Source organism: Pseudochaenichthys georgianus, unplaced genomic scaffold (assembly GCF_902827115.2).
Source record: "Pseudochaenichthys georgianus unplaced genomic scaffold, fPseGeo1.2 scaffold_1342_arrow_ctg1, whole genome shotgun sequence".
In the NCBI taxonomy this organism is placed as follows: domain Eukaryota; kingdom Metazoa; phylum Chordata; class Actinopteri; order Perciformes; family Channichthyidae; genus Pseudochaenichthys; species Pseudochaenichthys georgianus.
Window position 1 is genome coordinate 26,895 of NW_027262225.1, and position 10,204 is coordinate 37,098.

At 43.6% G+C, this 10,204-nt stretch overlaps 1 long non-coding RNA gene across 1 annotated transcript; it reads left to right on the forward strand.

Moving 5' to 3' along the window:
- The first annotated feature begins 2,001 nt into the window (after window positions 1-2,001).
- LOC139433216 (uncharacterized) lies at window positions 2,002-3,472 on the forward strand. The gene is made up of 3 exons (XR_011642783.1): window positions 2,002-2,504; window positions 2,781-2,968; window positions 3,343-3,472. It is a non-coding gene; the product is annotated as an uncharacterized lncRNA (long non-coding RNA).
- The last annotated feature ends 6,732 nt before the right edge of the window (window positions 3,473-10,204 follow it).

The window sequence follows — 10,204 nt, forward strand, 5'->3', positions numbered from 1 at the left end:
CAGTGCAGACTCAGGGAGGAGGCAGAGAAGGAGAGAAAGAGACACAAGAGTTACAGGTAATGGAAATATCAGTCAGCTTAAAGTGTAGGATAACATAACAAATTAAGACACAAAAACTTGGATAATATATTCCCCCCTCTCTCCCTTTCTTTACAGAGTAGCATAAAGGTTGTGTATTCAAACCAGTTCAGTGTACTCATAAGTGTATTGCTCTCCTTAATGTAGAATGATGTGGTGACTGTGCAGACTCAGGGAGGAGGCAGAGGAAGTGAGAAAGAGACCCAAGAGTTACAGGTAATGGGATATCAGACAGCTTAAAGTGTCATCCCTAGTCAAAAAATGCTAGGAATCGCTATACGTTTTTGGAACCCTATAGGATTTTGAGACAGTTCTGTGCTCTATATTGCAGGAACTTGCAGGTACAGGTGTTCATTAAATTAAAAAAATTCTGCCATGGAGGTGGTCGTGCCTGACCCACTCCAAACCACCCCTTGCCTGCCAGTTACTAATCTTGCACCCACACTTTCAACTATAACTAGGCGGCACAGCAGCGCAGCAGCTTGAACAGACTGACAGGAAAATGTCCTCTACAGCAGTGCTTCTCAAAGTGTGGTCCGCGAGCGCCCCCTAGTGGTCCGTGAGTATATTGGTAACATTTCACATTTGAAATAAATAAATACATTTAAGTTTTCCGCACTCTCGCGGGAATATCTCCGCAATGGAGCGAGCTTAAGTTTCATTTTCGATTGCATGATATAGCCCAGCACAACACCTTCATCACACATGTTGCCACTTGTTTGTACCATTTTCAGGCGATTTGTAAAAAAACGATGTGTTTTGGGATATCTGTGGAGTTCGGTTGTCCGCGAGTGTTTTTTGATTGGTTAAGTGGTCCTTGGTATGAAAAAGTTTGAGAAACGCTGCTCTACAGCTCAGGAATCAGGAGCTCAGAAACGAAAGAAAAAACGTCAGCAAGAGGAAAATAATAAAAGAGGTCGACAGCTAGTCACCAAGTATTTTCACAAGAAAGGTATTTATTCACAGAACTTGTTTTGAAGCCCATAACAGCTTGGCCAACATTCTGTGGCTGACGTTAGCTACCTGTTGCTATCAAATTAGATGAGTGCCGATGAGCCCAGTGAATTTGTATCCAGCAGCTTTTGCTATGGCTAGCTAACCTAACCTGTATAATGTTACATGCTCATCACATCTGCTCTAATGCACAGATGCGGCTTCAGGATCAGTACCCCTCCCCTCAGGCCAGCTCCCAGTTGAAAGAGAGGGAGGTAAAGCAGCAGGGCTTGGGGTTAACAAACAGATTTTAAACATGCTTACCATGCATTGAATACAACTTTAGGTAATATTCACATTTAGTTACTTAGTTCTTCCAGTAATTGCAATACCATTGACCACTGGCACATTACATTGAGGTTGTTACAGTAGCTATAGCTAGATTTGAGCAATTGGAAAATATCTATACAAATTATTATTATTATTATTATTATTATTATTACAATTAAGAGATAACTCGAGCTGTACTGCGTTATTACTACTATAGGGCATTTTATAAATTATGTACACTATGGATACTCTAGAGCCAGGGCCCTCGAGCAAGGCAGCCAACGAGGAGAGCAGAGGTGAAGAGGCAGAAGTACGGTACAAGAAGAGGTCGAGGACCATGAAAGCAGCACAGATGAGGAGGAAGCAGCTCTGGACACAGGATGCCACAGATACTGAGCCACCTGTAGGTGTCTGAGGCAGAAGATCTGCTATCACTTGACCCAGGCTCGTTCCCAGCTAGGATGAGTGACAAGGACAGGGCAACTATTGTAAAGACATTAGCAATGCGAGAAACAGATCAAGAATTTCCACATGATTCAAAGGGAAAGAGATTTCCAGATTACTTGAAATACACCAAAGCAGATAAGGGTAGGGGAAAAGTGAAGAGGGACTGGTTGATTCACAGTGAAAGTGCCAATGCACTGTTCTGCTTACCATGTGTTCTTTTCTCCAAGGAGCAAAAAATACCCTCCCGGTACGTCCACACAGCAGCTTCAGAAGAATCTTCCACCGCTTCCAACGCTTCTCTGCCCCTTGACTTTGAATGGGGATGACGTCACGTTGCCTCGCTTTTCGCCGAACTGCATTGTGGGGGAGCGAAGCGAAGATTTCCAGGATGTCCAGGATTCCAAAGTTGAGCAATGTTCAACTTTTGAAGCTGAGCTGGAAGCGCCAGCCAATCAAACACGTTTATGCAAATCTGACAGTAGAAGCGCTAGCCAATCAAACCGCGTGTAAGCAGGGAGAACCATAGACATATAAAGAGTAGACGCCGCATTGGCTGCTGGGGCGCAAGAAATACGGCCGCCATCTTGGACCGGTCATCCTACAGACATTCTACCCAGAGACAGCAGAGGTTTCAAGATGCCAGAGCACTGTGCAGCATATTGCTGTGCAAATCGGCGGACGATTGCGAACAGGGGTCGGGGGATTACTTTTCACAAGTAAGATTCAACATTATAATTGGTTGTATTTTGTAAATAGAATATTATTGTACTGTATTGATGTCCGCCAGCGAAATCGTAGCCAGCAAACATTATGTTCATGGCCAACTGAGACTTTATAAATCGCTGCTGTAACAAGTGAATTTCCCCGTTGTGGGATGAATACAGTAAAATCTAATCTAATCTATCTAGGAAGAAGAAGGAAGAAAATAAGCTTGACCTCCTTCTTAAAATGTTTTTGTGTTGACTCTCAAATCTCCCGTTTTTATTTTGAAGGTTTCCCAAAGACAAAGATATGAGAAAGAAGTGGGAAGTTGCTTTGAGGAGGGAAGGGTTCACTGCAAGCGAGTCATCCGTGATTTGCAGTGAGCATTGTAAGCAGGACGAGTTTGACAGGACAGATTGTCCGACTCAGAGATGGTGTTATTCCCTCCATCTTCAGCTTCCCGGTTCACCTCCAAACAGTAGGTGTATCATCATAAGGCTATTAGCATTCATACATGTAAATATTCTATTATCAATAACAGGGCAGGGTGACATACGTGTGTGTGTGTGTGTGTGTGTGTGTGTGTGTGTGTGTGTGTGTGTGTGTGTGTGTGTGTGTGTGTGTGTGTGTGTGTGTGTGTGTGTGTGTGTGTGTGTGTGTGTGTGTGTGTGTGTGTGTGTGTGTGTGTGTGTGTGTGTGTGTGTGTGTGTGTGTGTGTGTGTGTGTGTGTGTGTGTGTGTGTGTGTGTGTGTGTGTGTGTGTGTGTGTGTGTGTGTGTGTGTGTGTGTGTGTGTGTGTGTGTGTGTGTGTGTGTGTGTGTGTGTGTGTGTGTGTGTGTGTGTGTGTGTGAAGTATTCTGCTTTTTCATTTTAGCCGGAAAAGGGCAGGACTACGTCTACTTCCAGAAAAGCTGAAGAGAGCCTGTCTGTGGCCCCTCAGGACGACCCAGAAGCTTCAACCTCACACTCACAACCTCAGCCTAATGATGTGAGTATTTCTATTTTCAACATCATATCATAATGGTCCTAGACAAAGTCAAATCTCTCTTGTTTGTTGCCACTCATATTAAACACACTCACAAATAAACACATACACACACAATTGAAGACATGTTGAACATGCATTCCTGGCACACACACACACACACACACACACACACACACACACACACACACACACACACACACACACACACACACACACACACACACACACACACACGCATGATGCTGGCAGTGGCTTTGACAGGTGATGACTATAAGAAAGAATGTGGGCCATACTCTAGTTGTGTCAAAGTGATGTGTGTGAAGTGAAACATCACTCAAACCATGTTCATCCCTCTTTCTAGGATCATCGCGATGTCTCGCCTGCTTCTCCTACTGCTCTTAAGGCCAGACTCAATGAAGCTTTAGCAAGAGTGGAGAGTCTCGAGCGAGAGAGGAAGAATGCCATGGCTAGAGAAAAGAGGGCAGAGACCACAGTGAGGAGTCTTTTGGGGGATTTGAGGGAAAAGAACCTCATTAATGAAGAACTCAAAGAGGCTTGATTTCTACTCCGGGAAGATGAAAGTAGCACTTTGAGATTCATGTACATCTTACTCTTACACTCTTTATTAAACTCCTTTGTTATTATATGAAGGGGACTTATTAATTTTTTCTCATACAATTTCAGATCTTCAAATAGACTTGAAGGCAAAGCAGGGCCATGAGTACTCCAAGGACCACAGAGAGCTTGCCCTCACACTCCATCTACATGGTCCAAAGGCATACAAATACCTCAGAGAGACTACAACAAAAAGGTAGTCTTAATGTTGTTCAATTTCATTTTTGGAAATTACGGTTGCAAGTACCTTAAATAGCTACTTCTCAATTTTTTTACAGGTGGCTGTGTTCGGTGGATGGCAAGCCTGGCCTGAACAAGATGATGCTGGATATGCTGGAGAGAAGATGCCAGGACGACCAGGCTAAACATGGATGTGTTTCACTCATGTTGGATGACATGGCCATCAGAAAACATGTGCAATATAATCCACATAACCAGTCAATGTCTGCTTTTGTCGACATGGGTGATGGAAACAATGAGACCGATGCTGCTACTGAGGCTCTTGTGTTCATGGTGGTTGGCCTACACGGACATTGGAAGGCTCCCATTGCATATTACCTGACGAAGTCTTTGTCACCTGAAACACAAAGGGTCCTAATCTAAATCTAAAATCTAATCTAATCTATCTAGGAAGGAGAAGGAAGAAAATAAGCTTGACCTCCTTCTTAAAATGTTTTTGTAAATCTCCCGTTTTTATTTTGATGGTTTCCCAAAGACAAAGATATGAGAGAGGTTCTCAGTCATGCTTTGGAGGAGCCGCATGCACGGGGCATTCGGGTGTCATGAGCAACTTTGTGTAAATATGGTTTGGGCGGGGTGGTGTCATGTTCTTGTGTTTAACTTGAACATTTACATTTTTTATATAGATGTAGAAGTACATTTTCATTTTTTATGACATAGATATTCATTTTTACTGATGTATAACTTCTGTCTATGTATAATGTATTATTGTTTCTTCATTTTTCAACTTATTAAAATAGCTGAGTAGGCTATAGGCCTACACAATATGCTTCTCTATCATATATAGACCATTAGTGTTTTTTTATGTGTGTGTGTGTATATATTATATATCGTGTGTCTTTTGCAAAATACCTATCATACATAACATAGGCTATCATACATAACATAGGCTATCAAATATGTATCTTGGAGCTTTCGACGCTGTAGTGTAGACGGGCCGTTACGGCCCGTCTACACTACAGCGTCGAGAGCGTCGAAAGCTCCAAGCAGCTCCAAGCTGCCCATTCACTTTCAATGGGGTGACGTCACGTAGCCGCGCTTTTTCGCCGAACTGAATTGTGGGTAGCCGAGCGAGGCGTCTAAGGCGACCCAGGCGACCAGAAGTTGAACAATCAACTTCTGGTCGCCTGGACGCCGGAGTAGCCAGCGCCAGCCAATCAAATCCCGTTTCCCAAAATCTGACAGCTGAAGCGCTAGCCAATCAAACCGCGTCTAAGCTGGGAGAGATATTCCGCCGTTCATTTCTATATTTTCAAAAAAAGTCGGAGGAGAAACTAACTATCGCCGTAGCGAATCACCCGGTTTTGTATGACCAGACCCTCTTCACCTCCCGGGATACAAACCGGAGGAACCAGGCATGGAGGGAGGTGGCAGAGACAGTGGGGGAAACTGGTAGGTTTTCGCCTGTTTGGGGAGTTTATATATATATTGCTCGCATAAAATCCCCGGGGGTTTTTGCTTTGTATGTCGGGGGCGGGAGATTCATGTGATTGGTTGTTGGCCGTGTTGCTTGAATAAAATCCCCAAGCTCCAGACACGCCCAGCTCCAAGCTATTTTTGGAGCTGTAGTGTGGACGCTCCGTTAGACAAAATCAGGACATCCAAAAAAGGAAGCCAGCTAACGCATTGTCTGAGCCCAGACATCCAGAACGAGTTTATTGAATTGTGTGGGGGAAAGGTTTTAAAAACGGAAAGGGAGGATGCCATATACGATGGAATAATTTGTGTTGCAACGCCTGACATTTCCCACACCGAGCAAAATGTTGTGCTCATAAGATATGTACATTATAATGAAGACACAGGCGAACGGGAGATCACTGACAGATTTATTGAATTCAACGGAAAAACAGGATGTGAAATAGCATGATGGAGAGGGTGCTTCTGGGTCTAGGATAGACATTAGTGATGGCAGGGGGCAAGGCTATGATAATGGGGCGAATATGTCGGGGGAAATCAAGGGAGTCCAAGCCCAAACACTGAAAAAGAATAATCTTGCTACTTTCTCACTTTGTGCTCCCACACGTTGAATCTGGTAGGCGTGCATGCTGCAGAATCGAGCCCTGAAGTGTCCATCTTTTTTGGTTACATTAACCGCCTCTACACCGCCTCTAAGTGCCAGTCCATCTCGTTGGTCTATATACAAAAAGAAAGCAGGTTGCTCTGTACATAGGCTATCTGACACTCGCTGGGGTGCGAGAATTGATGCTGTGAAACCGGTAGCAAAGCACCTGCCTGGTGTCATTGAAGCCCTTGCTACCATCCTGAGCTCATGCAGTCTCTCAGGTGAGGCCAGATCTGAAGCTGTTGGTCTGAGGAACTACCTCAGACCAACAGCTCCTTCTCACCAAGTGGGTGAAAGTATTGCAATCTATTGATGACAGGAATGTGATACTCCAGTCAGGGAACATCTCAAGAGAGGTGGAGGCAGGTCATGTTGCTGCACTAAGAGATGAGATGCAGACTCTCAGAAATGGATGGGATGCTATTCTGTCTGAGGCATCAATGGTAGCTTAGGAAATGGAAGTTAGATAGATAGACTTTTATTAATCCCTCGTGGGGAAATTGTTTCTCTGCATTCGACCCATCCTAGTGTTAGGAGCAGTGGGCTGCCATTTTGAACGGCGCCCGGGGAGCAGGGTGGGGAACGGTGCCTTGCTCAGGGACACCTCGGTAGCACTTGGTCTTGCCGGGACTTGAACTGGTGACCTTCCAGTTGCCAAGCCAAGTCCCTATCGACTTCGTTCCACCTCATTTCAAAAAAGAACTTTGCCGTGAGAGGAGGAGGAGGAGGAGGAGGAGGAGGAGGAGGAGGAGGAGGAGGAGGAGGAGGAGGAGGAGGAGGAGGAGGAGGAGGTCAGGAGGATAGGCCAGAAACACTGTGTTTTTCACTGCCATGGACCAGGTCTTAAGTGACTTGGACACTCGGTTCCAAACAACAGCAAATATTGTTGAAGAATTTGCTGCCATACTTAAAATTGGGAAGTTGAGTGACAGTGTCATGGCTTCTGTGTGTCAGCCGCTGAGGGAGAAATACTCACAGGATCTCACAGATCAGTTTGAGAGTGAGATACGGCATCTCAATCAAATATGTTCTGCCACTTTCGACCTGATTGTAGCTCTCTCGATCGACTGAATGCAATACTCAAGATGGAACTCCAGAGACGTTTGCATTGCCCTCAGAATTTTCTTGACGCTCCCAGTTACCGTAGCTGGTGGTGAAAGATCATTTAGTAAGTTGAAACTTATCAAGAGCTATTTAAGATCTACCAAGAGAGGTTGAACAGCCTTGCAATGTTATCGATTGAAAGCAAGCTGGCTCTGTCACTTGATTTCAAAGAGCTCGTAAAAGATTTTGCCACCAAGAAGGTCCGGCGATTGGCGTTCGGGATTTAGGGATAAAAATCCAGTCTATGACAGGATTGTGGGATGTTTCCCTGACAGGCTCCAGCCCACATCTGATGCATAGTCCTCTAGCACTACATGTTTCATTGTTTGCTGTAAGTGTGTTCATGTCCTGAGAGTTTATTGTTTTATAATTGTGTTCAAATCTTCAGTTAATTTATACGTTTGTCCTTGTGTTGTTCAAATCTTAATTTAACAAGTCAAAGAATGTTGAGATTTTTTGTTTGTTCATTCCTCTATTGAGTGTAATTTTCAATTAAATAGACAGAAGATAAAGTTGATAGTCAGTGCATGTTGATTTCTTGCAGTCCATTACAGTTCATTAACTTCAACAGGGTTTTCGAGGTTGGGTTTCATCGTGTCGTTTAGGGGGTGGACGCAGGGTCACGACCCCACCAGTATCCAAGAATCCTGAATTGTCCCCACCAATAGCTCAACACTTGTCACTCGCGCCTCCTCGAATGACTTGCGCGCGTAACAGGTAGGGCTTTAGCACTCTGCTGAGAAAGGCAGCAACCCGGCCGCTACAGCAAAAAAGCTAGTGCTCTGCCCGCCACAGTTCAAAATCTGCTTCGTAAAAAAGGTATATCCAAGCAGGGAACGATTGTATACTACAGAGCACATCAAAATGTAAGTGTCTGTCAACCTAATAGTGTGCTTGAGTAGACTATTTGTGTTGGAGATGGGATTACAGAGAGACAGGACAAGTAACAGCTTTTGTATGTTGAGAATCAGAAAACATTGTCACAAGAATAGGGGGAAATATGCCCTAGCTAGTGCGACTCAAGGTTCTTTGGGAGACTATTGCATTGGTCCATTCATTGAAGATGAACGCAATGCGACATCCTTTACTCGGCTCACCCACCAACAGTTCAGGTGCTGAACTGCTGATCCGAATGTATAGGTAAAAACCATGTTATGAGTTTTCATCAATAAATAAATGGCCAATTTTTTTAACGCGCACTCGCATGGATTGGGGGCCCACCAATAGATTCTTTCATGGGGCCCAGAATTCCCAGCTACGCCCCTGCCTACACCTACTAGTTGTTTTGTTTGGAAAGGTTGTATTGCTCTTTACCGGCACCTGCAGAGTACAGGACTTCACATTGTACTTACAATTTTACATTGTAACTTTGACCCGCTTGAATGAATACACAACAAACAATGAAGACATAGTTTTATCTGGGCTGCTTGGCTGCCAGCTGCTCCCCCGGGACCCGGAGGTGGCGTATAGCCTGTACTTCAACATCAACGAAGGTGCTCGATATATGCTGTATTGAACCAATAAACTAACACAAACTAACTGTATCACTATAACATGATGATGATGATGATGATGATGATGATGATGATGGTGATGATGATGATGATGATGATGATGATGATGATGATGATGATGGTGATGATGATGGTGATGGTGATAAAGAATGCATCTAACGTTCCGCCGTTCATTATAATAAAAAACAGAGCATTAAACAAACCATCATGCTCTTACTTTGAAATCATGCGGAAGTGTCGTCGTCAGCAGGGCCATCACGTGGTTTCCGAAAATCACCGAGTGACACGAGTAGATTTTAGCCGAGACCGGCGGAAAACATGTCTCAAAATTGCGTGTGTGTAAAAAGACGATCCACGAGCAGAAATGTGAGATCCAGGAGCAGAGATTTGAGATCCGCAAGCGCATTTTTGGTCGGCAAATACAAAATGGATTCACAAATGCCTGATCGAAAGTTGTCAATGTTAAAGAGGTAATCACAGATCTTTTTTTTATTTGTGAAAATATTTAGCGTATTTGCAGATCCGTTTTACACTTGCACATTTATTTGTGAGTTTGCAAATCTTTTAAATGCATTTGTGGTGTTTTATATTTACAAATCACATATTTACACACAAATTATTTGTATGTTCACACAAATAATTATGAGACATATCTATGCCCATATGCGGGTCTCATCCCAAAACCCGGAACTGGAATTCTTGAATGGGATGCTGTTCTGACTGCTGACCGCTAGATGGCGGTGCAGTGTTTCTTGTACGTTTTTACAATCTAGTGCAAACTAAACACGACAAATAAAAAGTAAACAGGCTACTCGAGCAGATCAGATCTTTTACTGAAAATAATAACACCCCCCTCAAAGAGGGGTTACACCACAAGTACAAACTGTCTGGTTATGCTCCACTCTAGAATTTGGGAAAAAAATTCTGCAAAAGGATACCTAACTCTCTATCTATATCTATCTATATATCTATCTATCTATCTATCTATCTCTCTCTCTCTCTCTCTCTCTCTCTCTCTCTCTCTCTCTCTATCCATCTATATATCCATCTATCCATCTATCCATCCATCTATCCATCTATCTATCCATCTATCTATCTATCTATCTATCCATCTATCCATCCATCCATCCATCTATCCATCTATCTATCCATCCATCTATCCATCTATCTATCCATCTATCTATCCATCCAT